This window comes from Sorex araneus, chromosome 2 (genome assembly GCF_027595985.1).
Source record: "Sorex araneus isolate mSorAra2 chromosome 2, mSorAra2.pri, whole genome shotgun sequence".
In the NCBI taxonomy this organism is placed as follows: domain Eukaryota; kingdom Metazoa; phylum Chordata; class Mammalia; order Eulipotyphla; family Soricidae; genus Sorex; species Sorex araneus.
The window spans coordinates 177599188-177617657 of NC_073303.1; the positions used below are offsets into that span (position 1 = coordinate 177599188).

At 38.3% G+C, this 18470-nt stretch overlaps 1 pseudogene; it reads left to right on the forward strand.

The window, feature by feature from the left end:
- LOC101555376 (serine/threonine-protein kinase A-Raf-like) overlaps window positions 1-17703 on the forward strand; it is a 33860-nt pseudogene extending 16157 nt beyond the window's left edge.
- The last annotated feature ends 767 nt before the right edge of the window (window positions 17704-18470 follow it).

An 18470-nucleotide genomic window follows, 5' to 3' on the forward strand; every position in this document is an offset into this window, starting at 1 on the left:
AATTTTAGAAGCTTTCCTGATTATTCTCAGGAAGTAGCTTTTGGAAAAAACACCTGAGACTGGGGAATGGTTGTCAGGCAAACCACATTGATGATTAGAAGATTAGAATTTATAGTCCCACCCCTTAGCCTTCAAGAAGGGAGTGCAGGATAGAGGTTCAGTAGAACTGCAAAAGGCAAATGAGTTCATCAGTTAAGCTAGCCAATGAAGCATCCTTAAGAGCTTAAAAAACAGGATTTATAATGTTTCCAGCTTGGTGAACTTGTGAGATTTTAGCAATATGACTCTCCTAGGGAGGCCATGAAACTACTTTTGTCTCCATATCCTGCCCACTGCATCTCTCACTCAAGTAGTGTCAGAATTAAATCCAACTGCTTATTGCCCTGCAGAAATTTACAGTTTCCTTGAAATTAAGTCAGGACACTTATAGCACATTCATTAGCCCTTAGAGCTAGACAGAGGAAAAATATCTTTTTATATGCAAAATACAGACCAAATAAGCAAATCACAAGTTCTAAATATTTGCCTCTAGGAGATTAAGAGTCGAAAACAAGGAAGACTGCCTAAAATCCTTTAGTACGAGTTCAGAAAATCCAGGATAATCTGTTCATCTTAGATACCCTTAATATAATCACAATATTAGTAAGATCAGGTAATATCCATTAAAGTAAATAATGATATTTGAAGGATATGCATGTTCTATAATGTTATTCATATTCATATAAATAGTACTAAAATTAAGTAAGTGGATAAAGGAGAATAAATAATTTTTCATTAAACATGAACCCATATTTTTCATATAGAAGAAATGGAGATAATAATTGCCATAAAAACATTTTTCCAAGGCTGGAGTGATAGCACAGCGGGTAGGGTGTTTGCCTTGCACACGGCTGACCCAGGTTCGATTCCCTGCATCCCATATGATCCCCTGAGCACCGCCAGGAGTAATTCCTGATTTCAAGAGCTAGGAGTAACCCCTGAGCATCACCGGGTGTGACCCAAAAAGCAAACAAACAAACAAAAACATTTTTCCTTCCTTCCTTCCTTCCTTCCTTCCTTCCTTCCTTCCTTCCTTCCTTCCTTCCTTCCTTCCTTCCTTCCTTCCTTCCATCTTCCTCCTCCTCTTCTTCCTTCTCCATCACATTCTTTTTTTTTTTCTTTTTCAGCATTTTTAAAATTTCTTTAAGAAAAGAACACTGATCAATACTAAAAGAGGTAGTGAGGGCCAGAGTGATAGCACAGCAGCTAGGGTGTTTGCCTTGCATGTGACCGACCTGGGTTCGATCTCAGGCATCCCATATGGTCCCCCAAGCACCACCAGGAGTGATTTCTGAATGCAGAGCCAGGAGTAAGCCCTGAGTATTGCTGCCTGTGGCCCAAAAGAAAAAAAAAGAAAAACATTTGGGGGGGCTGGAGCAATAGCACAGCAAGTAGGGCATTTGCCATGCACGTGGCCAACCCAGGCTCAATTCTCAGCATCCCACATGGTCCCCCAAGCACCACCAGAAGTAAATCCTGAGTGCATGAGCCAGGAACAATCCCTGTGCATCGCTGGGTGTGACCCCCCAAATATATAAATAAATTAAATAAAAGACAGTGAAATTTGAGGGGAAAAATAGACATTTTCATAATCTAAGTATATTTCTCAGAAGTACACTTAGATTCAAAATAATCAATTAAAAGTGAAAAATAGTAATTTTATGTGAAGGAAGCAAATAGAAATTACCATAACCAGGAGACCAAAATTTATAACACTAGTAATAAGTCTTGATATTCATTCCAAGTAGCAAAACTGAGTTTTGACATCAGTTCAAAGAAACACTCTCTTGTAATCAATTAATCTAATAACACTTGAATATTTAATTCTTATGAAACATAATTTCATCAATATTTCAAGTAACTTGTTTGTTATCTCTGGGCCTAACAAAATGACCTCCTAGGAAATATTTCAAGAGCTTTTTCTTTAAAAAAAAAAAAAAAGACTAAGCAATTGCACTCATCATTAAATGTATTTCCTGGTGCAAATTTTAGTTATTTTCTAGCCAAGTTATTACCATAGCCATTCTCTACTGTAGTATGAAAGTAGTGCTTTTGTACCTTTGAAAAAATAAGTAGCAATATAAACTAGTAAACTCTGTTCTTACTAGTTTTATACATTCACCTATATACATTCCCTGTGTTGCTAAATGTTTTTGACACATAAAGATTTGTTCCAGGTTGTACAGCTTGTTAGAGGCAGAATCCAGTTGTCTAATTATAAAATTTTTTTATGTTGTCCTTTGTCTCTGATTTTCATAAAAACTGTAAGCCTGATGGTTCACGAGGGGATGGGTTCAGGTGGAGGTGGCGGGAGGGAAATTGGGGACACTGGTGAAAATGTACAGTGGTGGAGACATGGGTGTTCAATTATTTATGACTGAAATGCAATCATGAAAGTTTTGTAAATGTATCTCATGGCTATTCAATTTTTTAAAAAAGAGCAAGAGATAATTGAGGGAAAAAGAGTATTTTTTGTGCAAACGATACCCAGTTCCTTCCTTCTCACTTTTTACAACAAACTAGATCCCCGCCCCATTCCAGAATTTTTGGTTATGACACATTCCTACTTGGACTGGTTCCTACAGAGTAAGTCAGCTTGTCCTTATGTTAGAGGGTCCTACCTATCTAAAAAACTAAGTAGTCCACAATCTGGAAGATTTAATAACTGAGAAGTTTTTATTGAAGTGGATTTTGTGGGTTGTAACCTTGCAAAAACATACCAGATGCTAACCAGCAGGGAGAAGAAACTCATATCTAAAATGTCTACATTCTGACCTAATGTTTGATACTGTGAAAAACAGGTGAAAAGCAAAAAGCAAAGATCCAAACAAATATTACCAAGGCATTTATCCTTTTTTGTTTTTTTAATTCATAGTGAGATTAAAAAAATAGAATGCTAGGATATTGAAATTTATGTAATTTAGTAATAATCAGATGCATATGACTCAGTCTTAGTTTAACAAGATTCAACACCTTCATAAAAAGAACACTCACAGTTAAACACTTATTTATACCTTATGTCGCTTGGGCACATTTTTTTTTAAGCACAGAGCTTCACCCTAGTAAATTTGCAGGCAGTACAATAAAAATCCTGATGAAGTAAGTAAATACTTCCTGGGGAATAAATATCTACATCTATGTAATGATTACACACTTACACAGAAAACTTCACTCTGTTTCTGGCATCTGGGATGTGTTAGTTCTTTTATTATGGACATGTGAATTACTGTCATGAAGTTTATGTGCCATATGACCAAACTATCCATTAGAGTCAGTTTATTGAAATGAAATAAATATACCTAATGTTTCATCACAACCATTCCTATGACATTCTTGTTATTTGTCCTTTCAAAGTGTGGGTGAGAAACCAGCATATATGATTATAAATGTGGATATATTTAACAAAGAAGGCTAAATAATTCAAAAGGTTAAATTTGAGGCAACTGAACCAATGCTGTAAAATCTATTAGAAACTGATAGCCCCCATTAACCACTCTGAGTTAGGTATGATAAACTCCAGTAATTTTTTGTTTCTTTTATGCTTTATCATGTAATTGTAACTCTGCAAAGTCCTCCTTATTTCTTTTTCTGTTTGGCACACTACTTTCTAAATGACCATCTAACGTTCTCCTTGGTATGAGTAGAAACAGAGACTAAAATGGCTACATTTCTACTTTTAAATTTTAGAGAAATTGAACAAACGGACTAAAGAAGATGTCACCATTTAAATCTGAAACACTGATACCTGTATCTAATCTATGTCATAAGGAAAAAAATCAATGATTTAAATTATGTCTTTTACTGGAAAATGTTATTAAGTTTATGAGAACCTATTGTATTATAAGAAAACATATATCATATCTATATTTCTCTGTGTCCAAGAAAACAAGAATACAATAAACTGTATATCCAGAACCTGTACATGTTTGCCTCACATCTTAACAGAATGATTCAATGCATATGATATTAATCTTAGGATGGCAAAAATCTCATTTACCACTAAAGGACATGCAAACTTGCATTTCTCTATATTATTTTTCATTATGCAGATTTTGGCATAAAATACCTTTAAAAATAGTTAATAAGGAAGCATCCTCCACCTTGTTGGTAAAGGGGTAAACTTCCCTGCCTGTCACTTAGGAGATCAGGATTCAATTATCCAACAGGGAGATGAGATGCCTTTAGGACAGAGAAATTGTCCTGAAGTTAAGGAGATTTCTGACCCCCAACACCAAATGTTCCCTTGAGCACCATCAGGAGTGACCCTGAGTACAAAATCCCCCTGAGCATCATTGGATATGGCCCAATGCCTCCCTTCCCCACTAAAAAGAAGCAGGAACTTACCTAATGGAGTCATCAGAGCATCAGAGAGTTGATAAATCTTCTCATGGCCTTTCATCTTCCTCCCATGAAGGACTTAAAATTTTTCTTTAAACTCTAAATAATTATATAGTTTACCTAATTTAGTGATCAGTAACATACACATAAATTGACTAATTTAACTAAATTTGGTTATGAAGGCACTTTTTCAAAATAACTTCTAGAACTATGATATTGATTCCTCAGATATGCTACTTAAGTTTAGTTAATAATTACTAATATATCAGAAATTGCAGCAAAGCACATAATAAGACGACATGCACAGCATTATTCACTAATACATAGTATATTTGTAAATGTAACAAAAATCAAGTTTACAGTAAGTGAACAAGGTATACAAAAAAACTTAATATAAGGCTTTTATTAGTAGTTAGACACTGAAAAGAGCCTCACTACAGACACAAAAAGACACAAATACACAAATGAGAAAATTTTAATGATTGTCAACAAGGGATAAATATCTTTAAATGTGTGCATATAGTAGAGTTAATCTTGATTTTTACTATGAAGAAACAGAAAAACTTAAGTAGAAGATGTGTATAGACAATTTTTAAAGTGAACTGAAAACAATTTTTGCTATAGATAGGTTGATTACAGGATATCTTAACATCATACATTATATATTCTCTAATATCTGTACTTTGCTTTTTAGCAAAGTTCAATATCGTCCTAAAAGAAACCTGTATAGTTTCTAACTAAAAATGAATAAAATAATTTGAGAGCTTTCCCATTAAGACAAATAACCAAAGTAACTTTGTGCTTTTTCATTCAGTTTCCTTATCTGGCAAATGGTTAATTTATACTATATATGAAGATTACTTGAAATAATAAAGTCAACTCTTCAATGCAGAGTACTGTTTCATAGTTTGAAAAATTCTGATTTGATGTCAGTTTTTAACTTTTGGAGGTGCATATTCAGTTGGGTCCCAGACGTATTACTAGCTCTTTACTCTGAGATGATTCCTGGCAGTGGTCAGAAAACGAGATGTGGTGCCAGGGATTGAATTTGGCTCAGCCATGTACAAGGCAAGAACCTTAATCCTTGAGTTAATCTTTCCAGCACTGGTGTAGGTTTGGGGAGGCCATGCCCACCGGAACTGGGCTACTCCCAGCTCTGTGCTAAAGATAAGGTGGCATCACTCCTAGCAGTGGAAGGGAACTAGGTGGTGTTGAGGATATTACCCAGACTTCTCAAGCAAATCATGTGCTCAGCTCATTATACTACTTTTCTAGCTTTTTATTTGAAATCTGAAATATTGAAATTTTTGAACTATGAAAATTGATGAACAACAGGGGGATGACACTGAGACAGTGATACAGTGATTGATAAAATAATTTTGCGTATCTTAATTCTTCATGGAAGGCATTGCAAAATGACTTTTACAAGATAAGGCACTGCCTTGTTAACATCTGGGTTTGACTCCTTCAGAGATAAGCTTGCTTTATTGGACAGTGCTGCAAAATGAATAAATCTCTTACTTTTAAAAATAAAACCTAAGCACTGGAGCAATAGCACAGCAGGTAGGGCATTTGCCTTGCATGCCGCCACCCGAGTTCAATTCCTCCATCCCTCTCGGAGAGCCCGGCAAGCTACCGAGAGTGTCCTGCCCACACAGCAGAGCCTGGCAAGCTATCCGTGTTGTATTCGATATGCCAAAAACAGTAACAAGCCTCACAATGGAGATGTTACTGGTGCCCGCTTGAGCAAATCCATGAAACAACAGGACGACAGTGAGACAGTGTGACAATGATGATAGTGATAATGATGGTGATGATGAAGATAATGCAACAGTAATATTCAATTCTTACTTTGCTATAAACTCATTATTATTTATAAGAGAGTTCCCAGTATCCCAATAATCATATTGATGATCTAGAGAGAAGGGAAAAAACAGGGCAAAATGAGTCATCTAGTGATACAGTATCTTAAATGTATGACTGGGTCTGGAGTGATAACACAACAGGTAGGGCATTTGCCTTGCACGCAGCAAAACCATGTGGTCCCCCAAGTACTGCCAAGAGTAATTTCTGAGTGCAAAGGCAGAAGCAACCCCTGTGCATGACCGGTGTGACCCAAAAAGCAAAACCAAACACACACACACACACACAAACACACACACACACAAAATGACTAAACCATAAAGGTCTATGTCAAATTCAATGGACTCAGTAATGGTAAATGATGTTTACAGGCAAAAATATAATAGTAATAAGACAGTAGGTGATAAATTCCTTAGATATTTTTGTCAAGCTTCAAGTGACTAAAAGAGTTATAAAATACTTACTATATTAGTTGTACTAATATTTGCTGCCCTTCACCCAAGGAAATTTCCATAATTATTATCAGGTATTTACATTACCAAATGAAGCTCTGTATTTGCATTGTGGTTTGAAATGCATACTGATTGTGATTTGATTAGTCATTAGCATACCAAATATGGAAAAACCAGGCTTTGGAAAGGTTGGAGGCTAGATTTATTACCCTCAACCTGGATGGTTTGTATCTTTCTTTTTATTCTTAATGTACTCAAGATGACCTTCAAATTTGAATGTCGCCCATATTTGTGTCTCCATAAATAAAAAACGTGTCTACAAAATAAAGTATTGGCATTCCATTTTGATAAGTGGAATAAAGTTTAAATTTTCATGTGTATTATGTGTCTACATTTTAATAGCTAGGTATAGTCTGAAAATTATAACAGCTTTATTTTTTAATTAAAAAAATTGTTTGTATTGAGCTGCACCTGCTTTGCTCAGGGCTTTCTCCTGGCCCTGTGTTCTGGATTATTCCTGCTGGCACTTGGAGGGCCATATGAAGTGGGCAGGTTGTCTTCATGCAAAGAAGCTGTACTTATCTACAGTATTTATCTACCGTACTATCTCTTTGGCCCCTGCTTTCTTAACAGTAAAGTGAAACCTTTAATTTTTTTCTAAACCTATTATTATTTTTTCTATAATGATTGATATTTTGCTTTCCATATTTTTTAAAGTTATGGTAGGTACTAAAAGTGGTCAGTTTGGGGAAATTTGAGATCAAATAAAACCGAAAAATTATAACGCAAAACTCATTTCCTAATTAAGTTTAATAGAGAAGAGAATTTTTAAATGCTGATGATATGCCATGCCACCCATATCACTGTATCACTGTCATTCTGTTGTTCATCAATTTGCTTGAGTGGGTGCCAGTAACCTCTCCATTCGTCTCAGCCCTGAGATTTTATCAGTCTCTCCTTATGCATCCTTCCAAATGGTGCCATATTTGAGGCTCTTTCTCTTTCAGGAGAATGAGACCTGTTATTGTTTCTGTATTTGGCATATAAAATATGCCACAGGGAGCTTGTAAGACTCTGCTATGTGGGCAGGATACTCTTGGTAGCTTGCCAGGCTCTCCAATAGGGTTGGAGAATATGTATAAGAGAATAGAAACAAATATGTTAAAACCAAGCACATGTGTGCTACTTTAGGTATATCAGTGGACTAGTTTGTGGGTGTGATTGCAAAGCTACTGGAAAATGGGGGATATGGGTAAAAGAGGACCAGTTCTGGTTCGAGCAGGCTTGGAGATCTCAGGCCACTCTACACATGTTCAGATAAGCCTTATGCATGAAGGAACCAGCAGAGAAACCCAAGTATGCGGGGCCTGAGGCTTAGATCTCCAAACCAGCTGGGACCAGGACTGGCCTCCTCCACTCAGATCCCCCATTTTCCAGTAGCTTCACAGTCACACCCACAAACTGCCCATGGTGCTATGTAATCCAATCAACGGCCAAGATGCAGAGGTTATTAAACAAAGCTCCTGGAAGAGAGCAACGCAGAATCTCATGCCCCTGCACCAGACTGTCCTCAACGGGGCCCCTTGGAGGGGTGTTGTTTGAGTTTCCCTCCCTGCCCCAAGCAGAGCCCTGGAAGCCAAAAACATCCAGAATCCAGCCACAGCCATGCTCAAGGCCACACACATTTAAAAAAAAAATCATAAGTAAGAAAGGTAAAGGTAGAAGAAAAAAAACAACATAAAAGAGACAATGTTTGAAATGAATAATCTAATACTCATTATAAAGGTGCAACACAATATATTGATAATTCAAATAGGTAAAATTCAAAGTACACTTATAATTTTAAGTATAAAAACATTACGCTTAATACTATTAACATAATCATACTAGTAATTAAAACTATAAAATATTAACAAAACTTTCATTAGTTTCCCATATGCTTGGAAACATCAAAGATGTTCAAACATTGGTTCGTTCCCGGGTTTCGGCACCAACAACAACAACAAAAAAAGATGTTCAAACATTGTTCATGAATCTAGGAATATACTTGCAACCACTGAGTGGGAAATATCCCCTACAAATATATTGCTTATGCTAGAAAATGGCAGTTTTTCTGGTTTTAATATTCTATTGAACACAGCAACTTCTAAAATGATACACACTATATAAAAGACAAGATGTATCATGATATAGACTTCAAAGAGAATTCAGATAAATAATGTTAATGGCAAGGTGGTAGGTAGTGTTGCTTTGCTCACTAATAAATGCCAAATTATCTCATAAATAATACAAAATGCCCAATGATCATGTGTAGAACTCAGTTACACATTAAAAAAGTAGTAAGCTTGCATTTATTAACTGTCAAGTTGGGAAGGATTCAAAACTCATCTGAAGAAAATTTTAAAGTCTCACTTATTCCAAACTGTTATTTTCTCTCTCATTAAATTTCTTTCCTACTCTAGTTTCCCTGATTGTGAAACCCAAGCTTCCTTTGAACAAAATTCAATATCCTTAACAAGACATTCTTTTAACAAATATCTTCAAAATTATTTTATTAATGCAGTTATTTTCTGATCAATTTGTAGAGACTTTCATATAAATTATAAGGTCACATTGTTTATGAATTTGCAGTATGATATGGTTTTTCTTATGAGTGGAAGAAATTAAGTTATTAGAATAAAGAGGTTGAGGAACTGTGCAGTGATTGAATCATGCCATAAAGCCATAAACTGCAAGAAATAAAACAGAGTGAAAATGTAGAACAGGTGTTGAAATCATTGAGAAAAGAGGAGAAAGTCTGGATAGTTTAATATATGACTCTTTTAATGGACAGAAACAAAACTTGACATTATGAACTAAAAAAAATGACAGAGTACAACCACTACAAATATCAAAATCAAGCAAATTATTCCTGCAGTTATGAATTCATGAAGAGCATATCTAAATGCCAGATGCAATATGATTTAGAGAAAGACAAAAAAGAAAAAAATACAGAAAAGACTAAGAATAAATTTCGTTACATATGATTACTGAATAATTCAGGGGGTTAAGAGATATAGCGGATAAGACATTTGCCTTGTGATTGGCCATGCCCCTTACACTCCTCTGAGTGCTCTACCCTTGATATATTTCTGAGCACAGAGATATTTCTGAGCACAGAGTCAGAAATGAGTCCGAAGCACCACCAAGTACAGCCCCCAAATACAACAAAACAATGAATATACTGATGTATAAATAGTTCAATTTTCAAAATAATAAGTGCACCAATGGGAATTGTTAGAAACAGATAATATGGAAATAGGGCTGGAGCGATAGCACAGCAGGTAGGGCGTTTGCCTTGCACATGGCCAACCCGGGTTCCATTCGCAGCATCCCATATGGTCCCCTGAGCACTGCCAGGGGTATTTCCTGAGTGCAGAGCCAGGAGTAACCCCTGTGCATCACCAGGTGTGACCCAAAAAGCAAAGAAAATAAAATAAAAAGCAAAAAAAAAAGAAACAGATAATATGGAAATAGGTAAACATTAAATGATTTTTTTTTTTTTGCTTTTTGGGTCACACCCAGTGATGCTCAGGGATTATTCCTGGCTTTGCACTCAGGAATTACTCCTGGCGGTGCTTGGGGGACCATATGGGATGCCAGGGATGGAACCCAGGTCAGCTGCGTGCAAGGCAAATGCCCTACCCGTTGTGCTATCGCTCCAGTCCCAACATTAAATGAATTTTAAAAAAGTAATACTGCACTTAATATCTGCACATGTATAGGCAATACTAAGAAGAAAGTATCAGCAAGGGCAGAGATAGGAAGCAAATAAGCTAGTGTATACAAGGATATGATGAATATATTGAAATAGGAAATAAAATTAGAATTTAAATATTATAAGAAATTCACTGTATCACTATCATCCCATTGTTCATTGATTTACTCAAGTGAGTGTCAGTAACATCTCTATTCATCCCAGCCCTGAGGTTTTAGCAGCCTCTCCTTATTCATCTTTCTCAACAATTTGGAGGCTCTTTTCAGGGTCAGGGAAATGAGACTGTTATTGTTACTGTATTTGTCATATCAAATACGCCATGGGGAGCTTGCCAGGCTCTTCCATGCTGGTGGGATACTCTCAGTAGCTTGCCAGGCTCTCCGAGAGACATATATTTTCCCTTATGATGATGTGTCGCACAGACGCAAATATCTAGATATCTAGACATATACAATATATAGAGAGAATTATTACATAATGATAGCAGATTTAAGCAAGTCTATGTGGGAGTGGAGAGATAATACAGTGAGTAAGGTGCTTCCCTGGCATGCATCTGACCAGGGTTCAATCAAATAATGGAAGATTAGTCAGACAAATTTTCATATTTGCAGTGAGGAGTGTTAAGTCATATCCAATGTTCACTCCTAGCTCTGTGATTAGGGATCTTTCATGATAGTGCTCAGAGAACTGTTTGTGACACTGCTGGATATCAAACCTGGGTTGGTTACATAACAGGAAAAGATCTCACCCTTTGTACTCTCTCACTGGCCTTGAATTTTGATATTCAGTTAGCTATTAGATATAATCATAACACTAGTTAGCAAATACTTAGAAATGCAGAACTATAACAACATGATTTTATAAAATTAACCCAGAAATTATTAATTTTTATGACACTGAGCTTACAGAATCAGACATTTAATATATCTGTAAGCTTACCAGACATTTAAATTACCAGACAATTAATTTTTCTAGGTTTTAGTAAGAACACTGATAAAATTAATATACCATTTGTACTGAGAAATTTTAAGCATATTGTAAGACTATTCTGTAACATCGGGATTACTCATATCAATGATTATGTAATCAATGATTATGTAGTGAAATACAGTGACATATTTGTAACTACATCATTTTGGTATGTTTAAGGTCCTGTATTTTTCAAACATTTTATCAACTGTTTTGAAGACGGCATCATCTTCAAATTTAATGAGCTCACTATCTATTCAAATCTTGGAAAACTGCCAACACATCAAGGCATAAAATTAGGATTCAAGTGTCCCTGGTTAATTGGGAACTGTTTCATCAAAAGTGTGACTTAAACCATAGGGATACACCCTCTTTATTTAGGAACAGAACTCTAGCTATTTCAGTGCAATCAATGCCATAACTAAAATAGGAAAAAATGTAAAAGAAATACTTTTTTGACCACTATAACTTACAATAGAAATTTCTTTTATTAAGAGGATTCATATGGCTTTTTTTTGGTCCAAATTACAGCATTGAATATCTCATTCTCTCTTTTTTCCATTTATAGAGGTCATCATAAACAGAGCTAGCAAACAAATACTTTAGAAAATATACCACATTTTATATTGTAAGTTAGTTTCACATATTCCCACGCCCTATATTTTTCAGACCACAAGAACTTGAGCATTATTTACTAAATGAGTTAATGAGTTGCAGAAACTATGGCAGCAGATTATTGAAGCAGCAATCACTTATGTCTACGAATTTATTCAATTAAATTATTTCTAGGTACATGTTAGACAATCAGTATACAGAAATGAGTCGTTCTCAGAAGAAAAAGGAAATATATAAGTACTATGATACAAAAATTTTATGAAATGCATGAAGGGCAGTATAGGATTAATTTGTAAAACTTTATGTGTTGAAACTTGAAACAAGAGTACAGCAGTAAACTAGGACAGAGATGATAATTTGGCTGAGGCAAATTTTTAATAATTAATGTAGGAGCTGAAAGTGTCAAAGATTGGCTATTCTTAACTATGGGGTGTGTTTATGTGTGTGTGTGTGTGTGTGTGTGTGTTTGTGTGCGCGTGCGCTCGAGTGTGTGTTCAGGAAGAGGAAGATTTTTTTTTTTTCAGGCAGAGGAAACAGAATTGGCAAAGATATATGAGGGATATTTCTAAGAAATTTACAGGCAATCTTTTTGTTCTCATTAGAAAATATAACACTGGGAACAAGATGATTTTAATAAAACCTAGAAGTACTTCAGTTAAGTATAAAAACTCAGTATTTTAACATAAGAATAAAGTACCCACATATTATTGATATTTGTTCCTAGAAGTTATTAAAAATGGAATTAAAAAATCTATCTTTGGAATGTCAGCAAAGTGACAAAGTACGAGATATCAGTCTTTGTAATCACCTCCCCACTCTGAGAATAAAACAATTAGATAGCTAGCCACATATAAAAATTGCGCTGAGGGGACTCGAGAGTCCAATTAAGAACCTTCAGCAAAATCAAGAGGTAGAAAGAAAGAAAGGAAAACCACATTGAAAAGATTGATAGTGAAATAGACTTTACACAGATGTCTGGAGCTGACACCGAACAAAGGAGAGTCTAACACTATCAGCTGCTGTTGGCTCCCAGTGGTCTGTTCTGTGAAAGACCTCAGCTTCTTTTGCCACTGAGAGCATCAACAGCTTCTGAAACTGACGACTCCAACCAGTTTCCACAGCATAAAAAACACACAGTCTTTGTTAGTCCAGACCCCAGAGGTCTGCCCTGTAGGACAGTGGCAGCCTTTTTCAGGCAGAGAGCTCACTGACAGCCATAACCTTTGTGAACACCCCAGGATAGCAGGTATTGTCATGCTCTAATTTTCCATCCAGGACAGTTCTAACAGTACCCAGGCACAAGAGCCACCAGAGGTCCCTTTGTCTCAGCTTCAGAGCAAAGAGTGCTGTGGGCCCATTTTTCACCTTCCACCTCAAAAGGCAATTCTGTGTCTGAATGCATTCCACATATTGCTTTTGAGGCCACTGTGATGTGTTCAGCACATTCCAGAATTTGCCACTGGCAGCCTCATACACCCTTGGAGTTCAAGTACTATAGTCAACACTCTAATGTCATAGCCATAATCCTAGACCCCCAGAGCTTCTCAGCTCCATGTGTGAATATGTTACAGATGCTCGCTTCATGGCTGTTGGTTGTATGCTCATATCTCATCCTGCATCACTGCCGTGTGTTAGCTAGCACTCCAGAAGTTGGACCATTGCTCCATTGTTATGCTCAAGCTCCAAACTTGACTTTGTGGCTTGCATCATAGGTACCGACATCAGGCACCAGTGTCATCAACACCATTGAGAGTTCCCACGAACTCTGCAACTAAAATGGGCACACCCTCCCAGCTGGCACCCCAGCATTCATCTGAACATCAAAGTCTTTCACCTACAAAAAATAAAATCAGGAGAAGGCAAATATTTTATCAAATATGCCATCCCCAACAAAGGTCTACAAGAAAAATACCCACTCCCCCCGAAAATCCAATAAACTAAGGCATATGATAATTACAAAACTTCAGGAACTGAATAACACAATGAACAGCACTAAAAATACAGTAGAGAACATCAGATGCATAACTAAATAAAAATACTGAAGAATCTGAGATTTCAAAAACAAACTATGAAGCTATATCTTATGAGAAAAAAAATTAAAGAGGAAAACAGTTTGATAAACACCTACATGAATTATGGCATGCACCAAATGAAATACTATTTGCATAATAGGAATGCCTGAAAGAAGGAAAGAGAGAGCATGAAAGAGGGAGAAAGATTTTTTTTTTATATTTCATCCAAATCTGAAAGTAGAATTTATAAGACAGTGAATGGGTGGGTGGTGGGCTGATGAAATGAACAGAAACTTTTCCAAAGAAAAAATCCGAACGGCTAAGAGGCACATGAGAAAATGTTCCACATCACTAATCATCAGGGAGATGCAGATCAAAACAACAATGAGATATCACCTCACACCACAGAGACTGGCCCACATCCCAAAAAACAAAAGCAACCGGTGTTGGCGTGGATGTGGGGAGAAAGGGACTCTCCTTCATTGCGGGTGGGAATGCCGACTGGTTCAGCCCTTTTGGAAAACAATATGGACGATTCTCAAAATGTTAGAAATTGAGCTCCCATTTGACCCAGCAATACCACTCCTGGGAATATATCCTGGAGAGGCAAAAAGGTATAGTAGAGATGAATCTGCATTTCCATGTTCATTGCCGCTCTGTTCACAATAGCCACAATATGGAAAAAACCAGAGTGCCCGAAAACAGATGATTGGCTAAAGAAACTCTGGTATATTTACACAATGGAAAACTATGTAGCTGTCAGGAAACATGAAGTCATGAAATTTGCATACAAGTGGATCAACATGGAAAGTATCATGTTGAGTGAAATGAGTCAGAAAGAGACAGTCATAGAAAGATTGCACTCATATGTGGAATATAATGTAACTGAGAAGTACAAGTTGGCACCGCTAAGTGTTGAACCTGCAAACCATGTTTGACGCAGTTGAACCCATCTACCTTCTCACTTGTTCACAGCATTTCTCTTAGTTGGCCTCAGAATTATGAAAGGAATGGAGAAAAGTGAATGGAGCAACAAAAGAAGATAACATAGCATTGTCACTGTCATCCCATTGCTCATCAATTTGCTCAAGCAGACACCAGTAATGTCTCCATCGTGAGACTTCTTGTCACTGTTTTCAGCACATCAAATATGCCACGGGGAGCTTGTCAGGTTCTGCTATGCAGGCGAGATGCTCTCCTAGCTTGCTGGGCTGGGATTGAATAAACATGAAGGACTGGTAGGCTGACTTTTGTTTATTTTGACAATAATTTCTTGCTATCAATCAAATTAACTGAGAGAAGATTCCATTGTCAGAGGTGAAGGATGGGTATGATTAGATCACTGGTTTGTCCTGAAACTGTTCTTCACACAACCCTATCATGATGATTTCACGTTATAATGAACACCACCTCATAGGAACAAAGCAGAGAGGGGATGTAGCTCATCACGTGAGAAATAAGTTTCTTTAATTAAGTTCTCCAGAAACTAAATAATTCAAACTTAGACTGCTGAAACATTAAACAAACAGGTTTTTAGTAGTAAATACTACATCTGTTCTTACCTCTTAAAATGGCTAACAATTCAAGCTTACTGAGGATTAGAGTATAAACTCCTTAAGCATAAAATAGAGCAAGTCGTTGTTAAGGAGACTCCACTGGAATTCTTGCCAGTTATCTGATTTCTTTCTCTCTACATATGCTTAAATCAGCCCAAGTAGCATCTGTCAGCAGCAACAACATTACTATTATTTTGTTAAAGAATTCTAATAATAGGTTAAAAACTCCAAAGGATAATTGTTATGCATCATGTTTCAATCAGAAATAATATATAAAATACACATATATTCCAACATGCAAATCTATGAAATTTTGTGGTTGTGACATATTGTTCATATCCATCAATGCAAGGATATACTTAGAAAAATATTCTCTGCTTATAGGCATATTGATAATTTTTTTAATTCCAATATATTTTCAATGTTCAGGGACAGAGTCAACTATGGTGCCATATTGCAGCGAGTGTTCAGATCCTAGAAAATGAAACCATATCATATTTAAAGAGATAGCAGAGGCGAAATAAAATTATTACACTATATGTAATGCAAGCATCGTGGATGCAATCTTTTCTCTCCACAACCCACATCCTTTTAAATTGCCTTTTGTGTGACTGTATTTTTCTCTCCAAAAGCTATCTAGATTTTACTCAAAGCAGTTGTAATGTACTTGAGGCTTTTGAAATGAATCATGTGACATCTTTGGATTCAAATCTCTCCATTGACAATAAACTTGTATTTTGGTATAAGGTTTGGCAATAACATTTAGGAATATTTAATAAGGAGTCTCCAGGCCCCATGAGAATTCTGAAATTGCCCCCTGAATGAGCTACTAACTCCTCAGGATCCCAGTCACTAGATCCTCAAGGCCCCCACCAGCCCATCCGACCCACATCCACCTGCTATGTCCATATGGTCAGCAGCACAGCCCCCAGGGACACCAGTCTCATTCACTACCCAGAATTGCAGCACTGATGTTAGTGGTGGTAGAGGTGGTAGTGATGGATCCTCCCAGATGAGCCCCAGCCTAAACTATGTGTCCTCTAGGAGGAGGAAGTCTCCACATGCCAAGTCCCCATCAGAGCAGTGGAAGCAGAAGTCCTTGGCTGATGAAAAGATGACAGTGAAAAATCTGGGGTATCAGAAACGGGCTATGACTGAGAGGTGCCGCCCAGTGAGGTGCAGCTGCTGAAGAGGACAGCACTGTGATCGGCAGACCATAGCATGGTGATGTGGCCGCGAAGGTGCTCAAGGTCGCTCAACCCACAGCAGAGCAGGCCCGGGTCGTCAAGAACCAGATGCAGGTGCTCAGGAAAATTTTACCCATCAACACCTTGCAGTTCATGGACTTCATGACCCAACCGGGATTTGCCATCATCACACAGTTGGTGTGAAGGCTCCAGCCTGTACTCCCATCTTTAAGCAGCAAACACACGCTTCGACCTGGTGCAGTTCATTGATGTGGCCAGGCAGACTGCCCAGAGCACGAACTACCTCCAGAACAATAGCATCATCCCCCAAGATCTCAAGTCCAGCAATATTTTCCTCCATAAGGGACTCATGGTGAAGATTGGTGATTTCGGCCTGGCCTTGGCGAAGATGCGATGGCGCCAGGCCTGGCCCTTGCAACAGCATTCAGGATCTGTGCTAGGGTTACTGGCTGTGGTGATTCGAATGCAGGACCCAAACCTGTGCTGCTTGCTGTCCTGTGTCTATGCCTACGGGGATGTGCTCTATGAGCTGATGATGTCAGCCAAATCTCCAGCCACTGTCCCATAGACAGGAGAAGCCTGCTGTATGACTGCCTCAAGTTCAAGAGGGAGGAGTGGCCCCGCCTGGCCCAGATCCTGGTGATAGAGCAGCTGCAGTGGTCATTCCCCAAGACTGAGCAGAGTGGCTCCCAAACCTTTTTGCATCGCACCCAAGCCGAAGAGTTGCCTGCCTGCCCACTCAGCACAGCTCGCCTAGTGTCTGACTTTGGGCCCAAGCCACCAGAGGGCCAATCTCAGCCTACCACCCCGAGGAGTCCTGCCCACCGACCAATCAGTGCACCCTCTCTGCTCAGGCTGGCCTTAGGAGTCCTTCATCCCTATCCTGGGAGATGAAAGAGTCCCCAGTTTCTTTTTCACGATCACGATCACAATCACTTCATCCCGTTGATCTTTGAGCAGTCTCAGTAATGTCTCCATTCATCCTATCCCTGAGATTTTAGAAGCCTCTCTCTTCTTGGCCTTCCCAACAATGCCACATTGGAGGCTCTTTCAGGGTCAGGGGAATGAGATTCAGCTGGTTACTGGCTTTGGCATATAAATACACCATGGGAAGCATGCGAGGCTGTCCCATGTGGGCAGGAAACTCTCAGTAGCTTGGAAGTTTCTCCGAGAGGAAAAGGTAGGTTGTAAGATATTTTCTCGGAGCTTGCTTTTAAGTCTCTGGATGTTGGCTGTTGATGGGATTGCACACACCTGGGTTTCTCTGCCAGTACCTTCATGCATGAGGCCTGTCCAAAGCTGTGGAGAGGGGCCTTGACCATTGCTGTGGATAGGTTCTGGTGGTCTTCGGCCGCCAGGAGCTCAGCTCAGGGCAGGGAGGGAAGTTGGAGCCCATCCCCTCCGAGGGGCCCCGGGGAAGACAGCCAGGCATGCGGGCAAGAGACTCTCTGTGAGGATATGAGGGCGATCTGGCTGCGACATCTGTCACCCCATTGATAGCCAGGGTTGATTCAGCTGATCTGGCTGGCTAGGCGGGTGGCCCCTTCCTTCCTCACTGCTCCATGTGCGTCCCTGCTGAAGCTGCGTGCTAGATTGAAGAGGACGGACTTTCCCAAATAGAGATGGACCAATCTTCGGTCGAGGGCATATGGGTAGCTGTG